Below are 18927 nucleotides of genomic sequence, written 5' to 3' on the forward strand. Positions count from 1 at the left end.
CACGAATGATTCAGCCCAGGGCCTCTGGAAAGTAAAATTTGTTGTTTTTCTGTTTGCTGGTGATGTGACACATTGTGTTGCTTCCTTTTGCAGTTGCTCTTTGACTGTTGTGTCTAAGTATAGACAAGCTCAAGAGGATAGACATTCAGGCAGAACCAGGAAGAAAACAACAATTTCGTTATACCCATAGACGCAGAAACGATTTGCCCTTCAGTATTTTAATGAATGAATGAATCAGTCAAGAGTTCAGTCAATAATAGTCATTGTGCCAAGTGCTGTTGAGAACACAAAGACATATTGGGTATAATTTCTATTTTCAGAATGTATCATCTAGTCATAAGAATAAAGGCATTCACTAGAAATCAATTAGATTAAAATTTAATATAGAAAAACAATAGAAGTTGTGATAAGAACTGACATTTACTGATTCTTTCAATGTTCCAGTTGCTGTGCTAAGTGTTCTCATGCATGGTATATACTTTTCACAGTGAATCAATGGCAAATTATCTTCATTTTATTAATGAGTAAATTAATTAAAGGTTAATTAGACTCTCTCAAGGACACAATTTATAAATTGTCCAGTGATGATTCCAACCCAGGAAATCTGGTTTCCAAGCTCTCTATAGCCCAATACCATCTATTTAAGGGTAAAAAGGAAGGATAAAGACAAATATGACTACAGAACACTGAAGTAGGCTTAAAAGCGTAATAAACGACTCTTGAAGGAAATGAAATGAAGGAAATCTTAAAAGTTGGGAAAGTTTTCTACATCCTATGAGAAGAAGTAAAACACACTAGATGGGAAAGAGACGTGTAAGGAAGTCTTGGAGTTTAGAATAAGTGGTATTATTGCAAGGGCCATAGAAACCTGCAGTGTTGTAGCAGATGATTTGTTATTGAGTAGTAGACATTATGGTAGATTGTGGATCCTGCATGCTAGGTTGAGGGCCATAGAGATCTCTGGATACCACTGAGCGTGTTCTATTAATTTTGGAATATTTGAAGAAATAACCTGATGGCTACTTGATCTGGTTAGATTTGAATGGAGAACAATTATAGAAATGGCAAGGACACGAATTAGGAGTCTTTGTGATCCTTTAGTAGGGTGATAAATTTATTATGCCAGAGTAGCAATTTACCTTGAATTTTCCTGTATGCGACTGTTTCTACTTTACTGAGACATAATTTATGTATCAGAAAATTCACCTATTTCGAATTCAGTGATTTTTGGTAAATATCATTAGTGTACAACCATCATCGTAATCCAGTTTTAAGATATTATTATCATCCCAATAAGATGCCTCATGCCCTATTTACAGTTAATCTTTATTACTATTCCCAGTCCCAGACAACCACTAATCTACTTTCTGTCTCTATAGATTTTGCCTATTGTGGACATTTAATATATATGCAATTACATAGCATGCGGTCTTTTGGGTTTGGCCTCTTACTTAACATAATGTTTTTCAGGTTCATCCATGTTGTAATATGATCAGTAGTTCATTCTCTTTTGTTGGTAAATAGTAATATTTCATTGCTGGATACACCACATTTTGTTTATTAGTTCATGAGTTTGTGGACAATTTGGTTGTTTCCAATATTGAACTATTATGAAAAATGCTGCTGTGAAGATTCACATGCAAATCTTTCTGCAGATACACGTTTTCATTTCTCATGGGTGATTCTTAGGAGTGGAATTGCTGGGTCGTATGGTAAATCTGTATTTAACTTTAAAAATTTCTCTTTTGCAATTTTTAATGGCATAAAATTAAAGCTGTGAAACATAGAATTACCATGTGGCCCCCAAATTCCACTTCTAGGTGTGTACCCAAAATAATTGAAAATAGGTGCTCAGAGAAAAAACTTGTTTATGACTGTTTGTGGTAGCACTGTTCATAATAGCCAAAAGGTGGAAACAACCCAATGCCCGTCAACTAGTGAATGGATAAACAAGATGTAGTACAAAATTCTATGCAATAGAATATTATCCATAAAATAGCAAAGTTCTGATACATGCTACGTGGAAGAACACGGAAAATATTATGCCAAGTGTAAGAAGCCAGACACAAAAGGTCACATAATGTATGATTCCGTTTATATGAAATATCCAGAGTAGTCGAATTCATAGAGACAGAAAGCAGATTAGGGATTGCCAAGGGCTGAAGGGAGGGGAGAAAGTGAAGTCATTGTCTAAGCATTTGGGCTTTTCCTTTGGAGAGATGAAAACTTTCTGTAATTACATAGCGGTGACGGCTTCAAAACACTGTGAATACACTTAATTTCATTGACTTGTATACTTTGAAATGGTTAATATTGTAAATGTTATGTTTATTTTACCACAATAAAACACTAAAACTTTGTATGATCCACAGACTGAAAATTCTAAAATCCACATGAATAGAGTGGACTGATTTGCTTTGGTCCACTGCTCCTGGAAAGTCAGAATGTCCAGGGAAATGACCTCTTCTAAGAATCAGTTATCCATCCTCATTATCATCATAGCTCACTAATTCAGTGTCTACTCCATTCTTAACAGTGGTCTAAGAGCTTCACAGACGCTATCTGTATTTTCATAGTATTCCAGCTAGGCAGGAATCATTATGCCCAATTTTCGAGATTGAGAAATAGAAGCTCTAAAATGTTCGTATATCCATAGTTGCAGAGTTAGTATATGTTGGAACTGGGATTCAAGAGACATTCTGTTTTATTCTAAAGCCTATGGATTCCATACTATATTTTGTTCTTCTAAAATTGTTTGAGGACATACTAGCTGGCAGGCACCGTGCACAAAAGAATAGGAGACCAAAGCATTATTATTGGAGAAGGCAGAAGAACCTGGAAAAGGGACTCTTTTATGGGAAACCTCAGTATTTTAGGAAATTCACATTATGCTTAGTGCTAGTTGACCCCCGGGTAAACTGGAACAATGACCATAATTTATCCCATATTGTAACATGGCAGTTCCTAGCTCAGTATATGCATGCTGTAAGCTGACTTCAAATACTCTGGCTTAGTTCCAGGAAGAACACAGAGCTTGTAATTTCAATTACATGGCATTTCAAGTAGAACCATGTCCTAATATTGGATGCAAGGATTAGAGCTGACTGCCAGGACAGCAACAAGGTTCAGAAGAGGATTATTATTTTTAGTTCACTTTAAGGACCAAGTGGACCAGCTTACTGCTGTGCTTGAAAACATCCCAAAGGCTAAAGGACTTAGTACTTGGTGAGCCTTAATAGAAAAATGTAGGTTTTGTGAAGTGGTGTATACAGGGTCTCAAAAGAAAGTTAAAGCTCTTCCACTTTACATTTACTGAAAGGTTAGAAGACTGAATTACAATTAGTCTCCTAAACTGTGGGTTAGGATTTGTGGGATTTAAAGGTTTAACAATAGTTGTTAGAAAAATATGAAATTACTCTGAGAAATATTTGGCTAGACTAAAGGAAACAAACAAAACATCTCCAAGCTTGAAAAGATAGACTATAGGTGTTAGAAGGGATGTATGAATTATTTTATTATGACATTACTTCCAGAAATTATAAGCAAAATTTACATTGGTTGACATTTTAAAAATATAAAATATTTATTCTATTTTGTTAATTTAAAAATTTAATCATATTACAAACAATTTCTCAAAATCTCTTGTATAAATTTAGATATAGTCCACAATGTCAAATCACAAGATTCATTATGTTGGAGTTTAACTGCAGTCTCAGCTTCACAGGCTCAAAGTATATAGAGAACCCTGACAGTAATTCCATTCTCAACCATCTCTTTTGAGATCGTCCAACTTTTCCTCAACTTCTCCAGGTTAAAGGAAACTAGGACCTCGAGATGAAGAGCAAATCTCTGTTAAGCTTGTCAGAGAGCTCTTCCTTATTTAAAGTGATCAAAATTTGGTACTTTTACCTTCCACAGATTGTGTTGGTGTCTTATTAAATTCAGTTTACCTCCCTTTGAATTCTATGAATGAACAACTCCTTGAAACCTTTTTAACAATTTCTCTGGCAAGATGTGTAACTGTGAGTTCATTCGTTATCATCTAGGATGTTCTCCTCCTTTGACCAGATTGTCAGAAGTAGCATTTTGAGCTGTGTGCTGGAGCTGGCGCACGGTGGCTTCCTGGAGATGGTGGTGCCATCTTTCCCAACTCTGTGTACGGTGAAATCACGTTGGTAACTTGAAATCAGCACTGTGGGACTATTTAAACTACAGAAATCAGCAAATAATAAGAGCCTTAATTTTCCCCCTAGAGAACTGGTTGTTAAACTTTTACCAGCACACCACTGATATTAAGAATCCAGGTTAGAAATACAGAGAATGATGCTGTAGAAACTGACAGGTCACTTCTTTGGGGGATCATTGGCAAACATTACTGTGGATGTACAGCTGGGGCTCCTGAGTCTGCCACCCAGGAACCTGTATCCTTATAAAGAATCCACAGAGTTGTATATGATGTGTGATTAGGATTTTCCAAATTGAAGGTGGAGGAATTTTCTCCCATCCTTACATAAAACATCAGTGTGATGCCGTATTCTGTGGATCAGAGACTGACTGGCTGACGGGAAAATGCTTCTTAATTTTAACATTATGTGGTACGCTTGGGCTAGCATTTCTTTTTAGCTAGCTCTTGAATTGTGGAGTTATCTTTAATATCAGGAAACTCCCCATAACTTTGTAGGTAGATTTTTTTTTTCTGAGAATAGTATGGATTCAATTGCCTACGAATCCACCAAGAATGTTGATTTTTAAAACATGGTAAGTGGTATCTTATAAAGTTCTGTACTGCTGCACATTATTTTGTTCTTCAAGGAATACTTAAAAGAAAATGACAAATAGCATATTTTTGGTCATATCACTGGAATATTGAAAACATGTTGTCTTAGATCAAGTGATCGCTATTTTATAAAAACAATGAGCACTCTTGGATCATATAGATGTGCTTGTGAACACCGAATATAAAATTTTGTATACTATTAGAGCATGAGACTTATTTAGTAAGTTATTAATATGGGCCCTTTCACCACATTCATTGAATAAAGCCTCATAGAGGAAAAGTGGAAAGTGAAATGGTTTTTAGCCCTAAAGACATTCTGGTCTCTTACGAAGATTAATTGTATACCAAGATGAAAACCGCTAAGTAAATTGTATGATACAGACTGTATACCTAATTTTGGTTTAAAGACAGGAGAGCCTTCCATAGGTTGAAGAGTTCGATAGGATTTCAAGGGAGAATTGAACTTGATCTTTGTGCCACAGAAGTCATTTTTGGTCATTTGTTTTACTACTTGACATAGTATCTCTTTCTATCCCTGCAAAGTAAAAGCATAAAGACAATAGAAAACTAGGAGCCTCAGGTCCATTAGATACGACCCTGCTTTAGAAATTTGAGGATGTAGTTTACATATGACTCAGATAGGCCATGTCTGACAAATTATACTTTCAAAATCTTTTTTGTTTGTTTTTTGGACTGTGGTTTCTAACACGGTAAAGAGGATTGTGATGTGTGAATAACGTGCTCCATATTGTTGAAATTGACTAATGGCTTTGATCTGTCATGCATGGCCCCTACGTGATATTTCTTGGTGTGTATTCTGTTCCTGGTGAGGAACAGAGTCACGGTCAGTGGTGCCAAGCCTTCCTGTGGCTGCTGGAAGGGTCAAGCCATGCTCTAGTCAGGAGCAGGAATCTCTGACAATAAGCCTTCCACAGTCTGTACAAGTTCTCACGTCTGTGGTTGATTTCTAGCATATGGTTACCATGTTCTTTCAAGCAATTCTGTGCATATATTAACTTAAAAAAATTACTTCCCAAAACCAAAAAATGCCAGGAGTAATTTGGTGAAACAAAGTGATTAAAAAATATAGAGCTACCTGGAGCTTATTATGCTATGAGAAAAACCAAACTAATATCATACTGTAAACTAATAACACAGACTGTTGACCTTAGAAAGGGAAAAGTATATCCTGAAAGTGTTACTTTCACATTTTTTTTTACTAAAGCTCTGTTAAATTGCTACCTTAGTTCAAAGTGGGGAAAAGAAGCCAAAACTTGCTACCGGGAGTAGAGTTGACAAGTATGTTCTGTCATGATTATTTTGTATTAAGGCAAAAATTCCTGTTAGATGTAAACAGGGCTTTTTAAGAATCTGGAAAGGAATGTTAAACAGCAGGTGAAGGCTGGAACCTTGAGGCCAAAGAAGACGTTAAGTAACCTTGACCCACCCAAACTACCTTGAAACTTGAATAAGTCTAGAGGTTGGGAAAGAATACCTAAGTGTCTCCTGGTCACAGAGAATTAATGTTTGAGTTAACTGAAACTGTACTATTTGCATGGAGAACTTCTGGGAGTTTTAAGAAGACAGAAATGCAAAGACAACTCTAATAGGCTCTATCTTTGAAATTCTTCTTTTGAGACTTTTAAGAAGATATGAATGTCATGGTCTACCAATCGTGGAAGAAGTATATATTGAAAAGTTTACATAAAATGTCTACTTTTACAAGAAAGCCAGGGTAGAACAGATTTCTCAGGGCAACTGTACTACATATGTAACTTGGCTAGCCGTGGGATAGATACATCAAAACACTTTTTAATGGTTACTGAACCTTTAGTTAACAAATAGTACTTAATATGTTTTTGTGTGTTCAAAATCTTCTTGGAGATATTTAAGCTTGTAAGAAATTCCTGAACCTATAAAACGGAAAACTCTATAGCACAACTAGAATGAATTTTTGTTGTTGTTGCTTATTCTGATGAAACAATGCGTGCTATATCATTATAAATATTCACATTGTCTCGAATGTCTTCCTTCCAACTTGCAGTAAATGTTTCTCACCATGCATGTGTAAGGGATATTTCTAGAAAATAACAGGATCAGTCAGGGTCACTGGCTTCATTTGTGGCTTAAAACTAAGAGTGACTGTCCCCAGTGTAAACAGACAGTGCATGTGAGAGCTGCCAGCAGCCCTGAGTTCAACCCTGGAAGAAGGTCATGATTTCACTGTCAAGGGAAATTTGTATCCCAGATTAGTGAGGTCTCCTGTTGGGTCTTCCTGACACTGAAAATATTAAATCTTCCGTAACTCCCTATGGACTGTTGACAAAAGAATCAGCATTAATGGCAGTGTCAGTTTAACAGTAATAGAATAATAAGCCAGTGTCATAATGACAGTTGCCTTTACATATTGAAAATACCATTCTCTAGTCCTATGCTATGTTCTTCACAGATATTATCTTATAAAATCATCATATGCGATAGGCATTGTTATGCCAGTGTCGACTGAAAAAATGCACAACCTAACAGTTGAGAATTCGGTTTTATTCTGTGGCCTTACTGAGGACTATAGCCTGGGATGGCAGCCTCTCAGATAGCTCTGAGGGACTGTTCCAAAGAGGTAAGGGAGGAGCCGGGATATATAAGAGTTTCTGCTAAAAGCAAACAAACAAAAAACCATGTAGTCAAACATCAAACGATTGCTGCTAATCACAAAAAGCCGACATCTCAAGTTAATGATGTTAGTGCTTTTCTGTGTATGGGAAAATGCAAGAGTCTGGGCTCATTGAAATCATGCCTTAGGTATGCATCTTAAGTATCTAAGGCCAGTATCCTGTTTTTCTCCATCCTGAGCACCTCTCAGGGCACACTGTCAGGGGCAGCTGCAGTGGCTGATGGCTTTATGACCACAACATCCTTTGTTTACTGAAAGGGCAGGTGACATTCTTTGTCCACACCAGTTTCACAGCTGTAGAAACTGCTGTCAGGAGGCTCAGCAGTCTTTCAGGATTACAGGGGAGCAGCAGAGCGGCTTTGACACAGGTCTGCATGGCTGTGCAGCCTGCACCCTTCATTCTAGTAGAATGTGCTGCCTTTCTCTGTATGTCCAAACACCTGCAATCGCCCAAGCCACCTGGGTACCCAAGGGGGAGTCATATCCTTGGTTTTGTAAGAAGTCACTGCACGCACAAGTACATTTGTGGCTTAAAACTAAGGACGGACTGTCCCCAGTGTAAACAGACAGTGCATGTGAGAGCTGCCAGCAGCCCTGTATTTTCCATCAGACCATCTGATGTCCCCTGTGTCGGGTACGGTACCCTGATCAGAGAGCGTGCTTGATTGAAGGAATGAGACAATCTGGGAGACTTTATTTTTCCTTCATTTGTGGCCTGAAAGAGATACAAGTACTCAGGTGCTGTAGACCACTTATACAGAATTCATTCAATTAGGAGCTACTCTATTCTATTTTGAAAAGTGTAATTCTAAATTCCTAGCCTGCCGTTCATGATAAATGTAGAAAATATACTCTTAGTTTTCTTTTTAAAACATTAGAATTGACACTAATTCACACGTTATCATTCATAAATCGTTGATATATTCGTATCAGTATTTATAGCAATATTCCCCAATTATTTGATAAGCATTTTTCTGGCATTCTTCCAAGTGCGCAGTGCTGAGGTGAGGGCTGTGGATGGGAGGACAATCTTGATTCTCAACTGAGTCTTGAAGGGTGAAGAGAAGTTAACTATGCTTAATACAAAAGAAGTTTTTAAAAGTAGGAAAATTTAAGTAACATCTCATTTAAGTAACGTGTATTTTGAGGGGTTTTGTGTGTTTTTTAAGCTCACAGATGTGTTAATCGGAAGGATATTAAGGAATGTTCATCTAAACTTGGGAGTGAATATGCACACCACAGTGCTCCAAACATTCTATCTGTAAATAAACATCCTCATCAAAATCTTGAATAACTCAAATGGTGCTGATGGATATAATTTTGAACAGGACTAGCTTGTTTCTCTGTGAAAATCTGGAGACTTCGCATATGGATATTTCTTCCTATAGATGAAAGAGAACTCTTTGTTAAACACAGTTGACAGAAGGCTTAATAGATGATTTACACATAGGGTGATCAGATGCATACCAAGTATACTGTTCACGAAATGAAACAATTCTTCCACCATAACATAAAAAGTGGGCCTCTTATCAGTGCACTTGCATTTCACAGTCAAAATGTGATTGATGCCATTTTAGTCTTGCTGTACAACTGATAAATAGCAACATTTTTCACTACTTATTTATTATCTATGTTCGCAGTTTTCTTACAATCAGGGTCTTTCAAGACAGCTGGTAAAATGAAGATTAAACCCTGTACCACTGATAGGAAGGTTCTGCAACTTCTGTGTCCCTCCCTCCACTCTGTCTACAGTTGAGCTCTGGAGGCAGTGGGGCAGGGCTGCCACTTAACCAGCTCGCGTTAACAAATCTGCTAGGTTAAAAAGGAAAGTGTTGCCTGCACTCAGTATTATGCTGAGTCTGTGCAGTGTTCCCAAAATTTAAATTTAGACCAAACCAAATCTTATATCTGTTCTGAGAAGTAAAGACAATGTACAGTGGATAGAACACGGCTTCTGGAGTTCTACAGACCCAAGGTCACATCTGGCTTTAGGGGTTTTTAGCGCTAAGATTCTGGGCAAGTAATGTGGTCTCTCTGAACTCAGTATTTTCACTCATAAAGCCAACTTTATACAGACGCAGGAAGGATGAACTGAGATCATTTATATGTCAAGTGCTAAAAATGGTAGCTATTGAACTTGTTCACAGTTGCTCCAGATTGTCCTAGGTTCTTGGACTGAAAGAGTCCAACAGAGTACCGTTCAGTCAGTCAGCAAATATTTACAAGGTGTCTGCTGGAAGCCAAGCACTGTGATAGCACTAGGGACATCTGGGATGAGTCTCAGCCATTGTCCTTCAGGGGCTTCCGGTCTGTGTGCAGAGATCACAAAATGCTGAGCTCTTAGGCCAGCGTGCTGTGATGGCAGTAGGGAAGGTCACAACGGCAAGGGTTTCATGTAAACAACAAAACCGGCTCACTTTTTCCCCCCATGTGGACTTGTCTGGTTTTCTTCTGTTGGCTCAGGAATTTCTGGTAACCCCAACCTTTGTATTAGAGCAGCAAATTCCCGAGCTAACCTAGAGTCAGGACAGTAACACAGAGTGGGCTCTTTTACGATGTTGAATTCAGGCCATACTCCTTAGTCAGCAGTTGATATGCTGGGACTGTCAGGCTGGAATATCCTCTCCTGAAACAAGGGGTATATGAACAGATTTACAATAGTTCTGCACATTCAGGGAGTATAGCATCATTATTAAGAACTATCTATCTTTAATTGAGCTTTTCAAGTCTGCTAACTTTATTCCAAGTTATAAGGGATTGTGGCAGCTTGCTGTCTGCGTGGGAACCTGGGGGCCTTTCAGAGCTACACTTCTTTGCCCTCCAGGCAGAGATAATGTAGAACATGCAAATTATGCCTGGGCTTATTTTCTTGTACTGTTCTTATAGGCTCACCCACTTAAGTATTGGATTATATTTGATAGGTGCGCTTCGTTAACGAATGGTCATGACTTTGCTTAAAGGTACAAAGTTGTTCTAAACTCAGCAGTAAAGGCTATCGAACTTATACTTACTTTTCCTGTGATTATTGGCAACATTGGCACGGCTGTCACTTTGCTGCTATTCCATACAATAATGATAAAAATAAAAAGTAATCATTTTAGCTTTAACTATTTGCATTTCCGAGAAGAATGCCAGAGTTTTTGAAGAAGGCATGATTTTAAAAATTCTATATAGACATATACATATATACATGTACATATTACACAGACTGTATTCCTCTTAACCATTCTAACCAAATATTTGCATATGTGTAACCAAATTCATATTTTTTTACCCATTATATACACATCCATTTTACTTAAGGGAGGAAAAACATTAAATTATTAGAGTAATTTAAAATTAACATCTACTAACTTTACAGGAAAATACTTCACCCTCACTTAGGTAAATATAACCAAGTAGGGTCTAGCCTTCCTTTGTATGGAAGGAGTGAAAAGTAGAAAAACGTAATTTGGAGTTTCCTTGTTCGCCTCACATGCACCACTACCTCCACTGTCTTGACTTCTCGCAGTGTGGAACTTTAGTAGCTAGTCAGCCAGAAGTGAGAGCTCCCCCAACATTAAACTCTCAAAAGACTCCTCGGTTGTCATAGAATTACAGAGTATGGATGAGCACCTTGTTCATATGTATTGTGTCTACTGAATACACATATATATGTGGGAATAAATAAGTGGTATCTTTTTTTTTCTTTTTTTTGCGGTACGTGGGCCTCTCACTCCTGTGGCCTCTCCCGTCGCGGAGTACAGGCTCCGGACGCGCAGGCTCAGCGGCCATGGCTCACAGGCCCAGCTGCTCCGCGGCATGTGGGATCTTCCCGGACTGGGGCACAAACCCGTGTCCACTGCACTGGCAGGCAGACTCTCAACCACTGTGCCACCAGGGAAGCCCCTGAGTGGTATCTTTATTTGACTGTTCCTGGAAAATACAGAGAAACTTATCTTTTATTGTTCTGAATCCCATTCAGGTTATCTTGTTGGTATCGTCTGAATATTTGTGTCCCTCCAGAATTCAAATGTTGAAATTTAAATCTAGTACCCAGTGTGATAGTATTAGGAGGTGGGGCCTTTAGGAGTGATTAGGTTATAAGGGTGGGACCCTCATGAATAGGATTAATACGCTTATAAACAGACCCAAGAACTCCGTTGCCCCTTCAACCACATAAGGGTACAATAAGAAGAGGCCCCTCACCTGAACATGCTGGTACCCTAATCTTTAGCCTCCAGAACTGTGAGAAATGAATATCTGTTATTTATAAGACACTCAATCTATGGCATTTTGTTGTAGCAGCATGAATGAACCAAGATGCTTATAAGTGCACATTTGTTCTAAACTGTTGAATTCTTAAGTAAGATTTTGAGAGGATTGACAGATAAAAAAACTGTTAGAAAATGATCTGATATAGCATTGGAACAATATGCTTATACTGACCTTCTAGGATTAGTGCATTCATTCATTCAACACACGTTTATTGAGCATCTTCCATTGAAAAGCTCTCCATGAGGTACTCAGAATCTGGAAATGAAGGATATACCTCTTGCCATTAAAGAGTTTGAAGTATGATGGGAAAGGAAGTTGAATGACCAGATGTTTGTAAGAGCACAGAAATGCTCTGACATATGTACACACAGCACGCACATGAGAGGGGTATCTGATGTAGCCTGCAGGGTGAATAGTGATCAAAGACAAGCTTCCAGCAGAAGGTGGCCTCTGGGTTGATGGCTAACTGCGCTACAGTAAGTCCCCTACATACGAATGAGTTCTGTTCTGAGAGCACGTTGGTAAGTCCAATTTGTTCATAAGCCCAACAAAGTTAGCCTAGGTACCCAACTAGCACAATTGGCTATATAGTGCTGTACTGTAATAGGTTTATAATACTCTTCACACAAATAATACATAAAAAACTAGCAAACACAAAAAATAAAAATATTTTAAACCTTACAGTACAATACCTTGAAAAGTACAGCAGTACAACAGCTGGCATCCAGGGGCTGGCATCAAGTGAACAGTCAAGAAGAGTTACTGACTGGAGGAGGGAGAGGAGGTGGGAGATGGTAGCGCTGAAGGATCACCAGCAATAGGAGATGGAGGTCAAGCCGCAATTTCCCTCACGCCTGACGTTGACGGCACAGGTTCTGGTTCCTTGTTGGATTCAATTCTGTCTGCCCTCTTGGAAAAATGATCCAAGGATGTCTGGGTAGTAGTTCTTTTTTTCTCATCATAGATGACTCAGTAGCACTGGATTGCATTCTGCACAGCTGCTGCAACCTTCGTGTACCGTTCTACATTAGGGTCCTGTGCCTCAAAAACTAACAGTGCCTCCTCAAATAAAGAAAATCCCCTTGCCATTTCCTGTGTCATGAATCTCTTCAGTTCCTCAGTTACTTCTTCTTCCCCTTGTCTCTCTTTGTCCTTTCTCTGGGCCTCCAACTCCATCAGGTGTTCATTAGTAAGCTCCTCGTGTTGCACAGCAAGGAGTGCAATGAAGTCGTCCTCTTGCAGATCTAGCTTGAAATAAAGATACTGTACTACTGTACTCTATGCAGTACTGTACAGTAACGTACACAAAAGCACAGTCACTAGTAGAGGACGCACGCATGTGACAGTGTATGCCAGACAGCTGAACTAACTTACGTGACTGGACATGTGAATGCATGTTGGCATCTTCGAAAGTTTACAACTTGAAGGTTTGTATGTAGGGGACTTAGCACTAGGAAAAAGGAGAGAGCAGTTGGCTTGGGAGCCCACATGCAGTTCAGTACACCTGGAGAATTAGATGAGGGAAGGGGTGTAGGTAGGGTGAAAGCCATGATGTTGGAGGGGATGCCCAACTTTGGAACGTTAGGAGGCGATCAAGTTTCCTAAGGGTAGGAAATGCAACAGAAGTTCAATATAAGAAGACTGTAAGGCAACTTTTTCCTCACTGAGGAATTCCTTCTATAGCCCACGGCCTGATCTTGCCCCCAAGATTTCAGGCAACAGCTCTTCCCTGGAACCCCCTGCTCCAGCCCATATTTCATTACTGCTCTAGAGGAAGGTCTCCTCATTTTGAGAGAAAATCTGTCTCCATGAAACTTTCATCTATATGCCCTAATTTTGCTCTCTGAAACAGGAAAGAACTCTAATTTCCTCTCCATCTTTTAAATTTTCAGTGAGTTAAATATCTCAATCAGTCTTTAAGTCTTCCGTCCTTCTGATGAAAATTAAACAACTTCTTCAACCATGACTTACATGACCTTTTTTCTAGACCAATCTCCATTCTAATCACTTTTCCTTCCAACGCACCAAACTTGATCACAATACTCTCAGTTGACCACGGTGTACAATTCAACTATTAACAGCCTGGAAGAGTTGACTGTGCTTTCATTAATGATGCTTACTATTGAAATAGCTTTTCCAGTAGCTTCCACTGAATTGCTGGTACACGCTAAAGTTGTTGTTACCTAAAATTCCCATCTTTTTTTTTATATGAACTGCTATCTGGCAATGTTTCTATAATTCTATATTTACGTGTTTTTTAAAGTGTAGTAGAGTATTTTACCATTATTTTCATTGGGTTAGTTTCAGCTTCTGGAATATTTGAAGATTTATTGCGTGCATTGTTTTAACTCATTTGCCCTTAAAGCTCTTTTTCCCCTACAAAAGTGGCCAACATTTGCTTCCACTCGCCTCCTTGGCTGGGGCACATTCTGCTTGATTGTACGTGGCGGTCAGCCCCGCGTCTGGTGTTCTGCCAGATGGATGATTAAAGAGTCTCCCAGTATTCTAAGGCAAAACTCTGTGTGGCAGGTGCCTTGATTAGCTTGATTTGTGTCGTCTCTGAGCTTCAAAGGACATTCTACAAGAGTCAAGAGAACTGTTTCCCAGGAGGCTTGTGATCTTTAAAAATACTGAGGCTGCTTTTCCGTGACTTGGCTTTATTAAACTGATATATTTAACTAACTGGCAGGGACCAAAAGATGAGTTACATTTAACTTCTCACCTGCAATATTGCTATGGGTTTGAGACAGGGCTAAATAGTTTGGCTCTGGAGTTCATTGTCAAAGCGTATCCAGGATTTCAAGTGTTTATCTCAATTAACATTGAGAGTGTATAAAATTAGGCTACACATGTTATAAGAATTATGTTTTTCTCTTGAAATTTCTGGCTTTTAGATTCCCAGACCTGGCAGGAAATCTTTCTGGCTCCTCTGCTTCTGATCCTAGCTGTTTTCATAAAATGCAAACACATGCAAAAACATTGTAAAAAACCTCAATGTTCAGTCATGTTCAGTAAGACTTCAAAAGATGTTTGCTTTGAACTTGGTTCTAAAGATGGGCATACCTTCATGAGAATGGAAGATATCTTCTTACTCTCTATGATGTGGTTTGGCCCTTTTCAGGGCCCCAAAGTTAGCTTTGTTCTGTAAGGCACATTAAATTCACTTTTTTGGACTAGGAATTAACGTGGATATTTCTTCCTATAGAACATCTTGGGGCTCTAGTTCCCAAAGGGGCAACGGTTTTAGACCGTAAAGGGAAAACTGTACTGCATCAAAGAGACTTGGGACAGCATCACGAGCTCCACACTCTGTGCCTGGTCTTAGATTTAATGAAGCATTTGAATTGTGGTTCCTTAGGTTTTTGGATGCTGGGTGATCCATACAAACTCTGGTACCATTCCGTAGTTTACAGAAACGTGAGACTAGGCTGATGGGTGTAGTACACCTGTAGTTAGCAGAGTACGATTGCAGAGATACCTTCTGTAGACAGGTTTTCCGCATCTTTTCCTACTTTGTTTTCTTTCCAAGTTTTATCCAACTTCCCTGGTAATCACACTGCAGAACACCCTGTCCTAGAGAGAACCTTTGCCATTGATCTCTCCTCAGATAGATTCTTGTAGCTAATGAGACTGAGGTCTCTTTTTGGTAGGCAGTTTCATTGAATCTCACTCCTTTGTCATTATTCTTATAGTCTATCTTTATTTTTGTTCATTTCTGTTTTGGGGCCATTATCCAACTCAAAACAAACATAGTCAATTTTTTTTTTTTTTTGCAGTATGTGGGCCTCTCACTGTTGTGGCCTCTCCCGTTGCGGAGCACAGGCTCCAGGCGCACAGGCTCAGTGGCCATGGCTCACGGGCCCAGCCGCTCTGCGGCATGTGGGATCTTCCCAGACTGGGGCACGAACCCATGTCCCCTGCATCGGCAGGCGGACTCTCAACCACTGTGCCACCAGGGAAGCCCCAACATAGTCAATTTTTAAAATGTCTTTCTCTAGTCCATATTTGTACTTTATTTTCCGTGGATCCTAAATAGATCTAAAATGTGACCTTTCCCCCATCTCTTGCTATGAGAATCTCCCTGATTCTGTCATTTCTGAAATATTCAAAACTTTTACACAAAGCCTTTGTCTGTCTATGCTTCTTACCACATCTTCTACTATCTTTTGATTATTTAGCACTTTGAATTAGAAATGTATGCCTTTTGTAATAATGCTTATTCATTCTATAAATATTTGGGAGTGATTTTTAGATGCCAAACCCTGCAGTAAATATTATAGACAGTAAAGAATTAGGTGTGTTTACTGTCAGACAGTCTCAGTGCTGTCTTAGACAAGCCCAGGGCTGTGCCCCTCTGCATGGGGTAAGGAGCTTATGGGGTCAAGGTAACATGTCCACCTGGAGTCTGACCATGTGCTAAGTACCAGGATCCTGGAATCTGCTGCCCAAATTATCCCAAACCCACTTCCTGGGCTCGCATGGTCCCCTTTCCCTAGTTCATCCTTCGCGAGAGCTTAGTTCTAGGCCTGAGGAGTGGACGAGAGACAGACATTTTGGGAGGGTGTAAACAAGCTTGGAGATGCAGGCAGGGGTAGCCTCACATGTGCTCACAAAGACCTTTGTGATGCAGTGGGGCAAACGGGGGGAGAAAAGGGGCCAAAGGGTATAGGATTGGGGTCACTGCTGCCTTCCTGCTCTCCCTTTTTTGCCAAGTTAAGGTGCAGAACTTGAAGGAATACAAGACTTCTGAATTTGAAGCTGTCTTGCCAAGCCTGATTGAAAGTCAGGATATAATTATGAAATAGTTTGTTGGCAGGGTGGACCTATTTGACCTCTTGCTTCAGGCCCTGAAAATGTGAAGGGCGGGTCTGTGGAGCTGACAACGTAAGAGAGTCTACTTCAGGCCAAGGCAGTCAGTGTGGCAAACTCTCTAATTGTAGGGGTCATGGGAACACACAGCAGGCGGGATGGGGGCAACACGAACATGCGGGTCAGGGGAGTCCTCCTGGAACTGTGGCACTGAACTTAGACTTGCCACGAGTAGAATCTTCCTGGGTGGCATCAAGAAGAGGACACAAAGGGCTGCACACAAGGATGGCAGAGGAGGGAAGGAAGGACAGGAGGAAGGGAGGGAAGGAGCTGGAGAGACAGAGAGAGAGAGACACTGACTGTTGGAGGGCCTGGACGTTTTTCAGTATGACTGCAGTATTGGGAGGTCGGGAGCAAAGTTGTGTTAAGGATGCTGTCTCACTCCCTTTTCTCTACAATTCATTTCTCTTGACTTGTGTCACTTGCTTCTTTCTCCTTCTGATGTCCAAGGTTTTTTAAAGTCCCTTTTATCTCACCGTCAGTCAACCTTCCATTTACCCTTGAATTTACTGCTGAAAATGTATTTCTACATGAAGCCATTCAATAATTACCTGTCATTGAAAGTGCAAGATTCTTTTCATGAAAGTGACACAAAAACAGGAATAGATTAAAAGTAGCATCTGATTTCCTCATAGTCAGGTTCCCTTCTCAGCTATTTTCTTAAAGAATTAAGCATATTCCTAATTTTTCTACCTCACATAGTATAAGGTTGGTGTTCTCTGTCTTCCATTTACTAAAAACCTCCTAAAACTAGTACGAATACTTATTATCCTTATTAATAATGATGACAGCCAGGGTTTTATTCTTGTCTTCTATGCCTTACAGACATTATTTCATTTAAGCCTCACAATCACCCATGAGGTGCCCAGGGTGTTACCACCATTTACAGATGCAGAAATTGGGACCCAGGAGAGTTATGTAACTTGCCCAATGCACATGAACAAAAATGGCAGAACGGAATTATGAACCCTTATTGGCTTGACTCCAAAACCTGCACTCTTGCCTCTTTAGGATGTCGCCACCGTTTGCCACTTCTGACAAATACATGGAATCAAGGCCAAGTCTTAGCCCAGTGACCAGCCCACACTAAGCCCATATTAAGCAGAAGAAATACTGTAGTACATTAAACACGGGTGGTGAGTTGGGACACACTTGTGAGAATTGCCTTTTCAAATTATCCTAGAGACTATAGGTAAACCTTCTGAATCAGTTAACAGCCTCCTTTATCTTCCCCTCCAAGTCACTCCTCTTATTTATCCGGAGGTCACCTCTTTTTCTTGGAAAATTGATTACGAGTCTACACATTTCCCCCAAGCCTGTCACAACTCTCCTAGTGACACTGTCTATGACAGGAGCTGCCAAGGTTTTGACAGGCTAGATAACGTAAACTCGTGCATTTCGTTTATTTGGTTTGAACCTTAACGCTGTGGATGTCATTCTCTTTGGACCACTTAAAGAATCCATTCAAAAATTTTCAAAAATTAGCCCTTTTCAAATAAATGTGTTAAGCATTAAAAATACACTTTTAAATGTACTTCTGCATCATTACTACCTGCATTTATTTACAAATCAGCGAAAAAAACTTTTTCTTACAAAGTTTAAATCATTCTGTAGCCCTTTAACGTGTGTTAAAAAATGCAAAGGTGTCTGAAATGTGAAAATGGTCTTCTTTGTTGTTGAATTAAAAAATCAGAGACATATGTTAAAAGAAACCAGCACAAAATTATTTGTGTCCATGCATCTGTTAGAGAAACGTGTTTCCCTCAATGTAGAGAAATGCCGAGGATTATTACTTATCTGAAGCACTGATCATTTTTTTTAAGTTAAGGAAACGTGGACGGAGAACGAGAGAGACATAAAAGTCTTGGTATTTCATGAGCCTTGGGTGTCGGTTTTCTTGCAGTCTCCCGTCGGTTTTCCCAACTTTGAGTCACAGTGCAGGAAGTTGGCCACCTTAGCCATTTAGGCATTTTGCAAAGACACAGGTTAATTTAATTTGAAAAGAATACGTTGTACGTTTAGTTTAAATTATGAGGCTGACATTCATTTTTCACTGACCTCGGAGAATTTATACAGGTACTTTACAGATTCTCAAGTGACATCTATTGATTTTTTAAAAAGCTTAATGGAACAGAATTTAAAGGCTTAATTATTTCAAATGGTAAAAATCAAAATTGCCAACTGATTTTTATTAGGTCAGTGTTATAATTAGATTAGCTTAAGGTTGAATTAGGGCCTTCCCTTGTGGCGCAGTAGTTGAGAGTCCGCCTGCCGATGCAGGGGACACGGGTTCGTGCCCCGGTCCGGGAGGATCCCGCATGCTGCGGAGCAGCTGGGCCCGTGAGCCATGGCC

The sequence above is a fragment of the Neophocaena asiaeorientalis genome, unplaced genomic scaffold, assembly GCF_003031525.2.
Source record: "Neophocaena asiaeorientalis asiaeorientalis breed wild unplaced genomic scaffold, Neophocaena_asiaeorientalis_V1.1 scaffold299, whole genome shotgun sequence".
Classification (NCBI taxonomy): Eukaryota; Metazoa; Chordata; class Mammalia; order Artiodactyla; family Phocoenidae; genus Neophocaena; species Neophocaena asiaeorientalis.